This window comes from Ictalurus punctatus, chromosome 23 (genome assembly GCF_001660625.3).
Source record: "Ictalurus punctatus breed USDA103 chromosome 23, Coco_2.0, whole genome shotgun sequence".
NCBI classification, from domain to species: domain Eukaryota; kingdom Metazoa; phylum Chordata; class Actinopteri; order Siluriformes; family Ictaluridae; genus Ictalurus; species Ictalurus punctatus.
Window position 1 is genome coordinate 160001 of NC_030438.2, and position 881 is coordinate 160881.

General features: G+C 35.3%; 1 protein-coding gene across 5 annotated transcripts in view; it reads left to right on the top strand.

The window, feature by feature from the left end:
- The window catches only part of LOC108256539 (dnaJ homolog subfamily C member 13), an 81977-nt gene extending 81096 nt beyond the window's left edge, over window positions 1-881 (top strand). For all 5 annotated transcript variants that reach the window (XM_047150205.2, XM_017453510.3, XM_017453509.3 and 2 more), the window contains one exon: window positions 1-881. This exon is cut by the window's left edge and continues 118 nt beyond it. The gene's annotated coding sequence lies outside the window, so the exon portion shown is untranslated.

Below are 881 nucleotides of genomic sequence, written 5' to 3' on the forward strand. Positions count from 1 at the left end.
GTTCAGTGAATGCACCACTTTCATAAGAGAAGCAGGCTTGATGAGACAGACAGATAAATTACTTAAAGAAAGAGGAAAGGATTGGGTGGATTACAACCCTTGTGTAAACTTTCCTCTAAATGTGTGCTGCTACGTCCTCCATGTGTCCGTGGTGTTCCCTTTCAGCACACAGTTATTAATTAATCTGCCTTTTTTTTTTTTTTTAAATCTTTTTGCTCTTGTTCCTAGTGTATTACATTCGATACCTTCAGTTTTGTTTTTTTTCCAAGAAGAGGTAAATGTTTACTTTTGTATGAGAATATTTTTTGCTGGAGGAAAAAAGACCCCTGAAGTGAATACAACTTTAGAGATCCAACCCTTACTTGATTCCTTTCCCCTTCACTTCTGTCATGCCCTCCATGCTTTGTCTACACAAAGCTTCTAATGACTTCTTATTTTAACCAAATCTTGGTTTATCATGCCATACCACCATTCACCTTGTGTTTTCTGTTGACCCTAAAATGAATGAATTCTTGATGAAGTTAAAGGAAAAATTAAGAACTTCCTCTGTCACTTACAATCACACCCCATAGACTGATCTGGCTTAAATCTCCCCTTATGTCTCAACAGACAGCCTGCTTTTTCTACCTTTTCTCACCCAGAATGCAAAGAAATCACTCAAATATTTATAACTAGCCGTGTACTTAACTGAGGAATGATTTTCTGTAAACGTTCCCAGGAGAAATGACACTGACTCTAATTAAAATCTATGTCAAAGATTAGTGCAGTTGTCAAACTGTCTATATAATATGATACATAAACTTTCTATATTGAATGTACAATCTAAAAAATCAGTTACACTTGTACATAACATTTTAAGAATAAAAGGGAATCCACAGTGA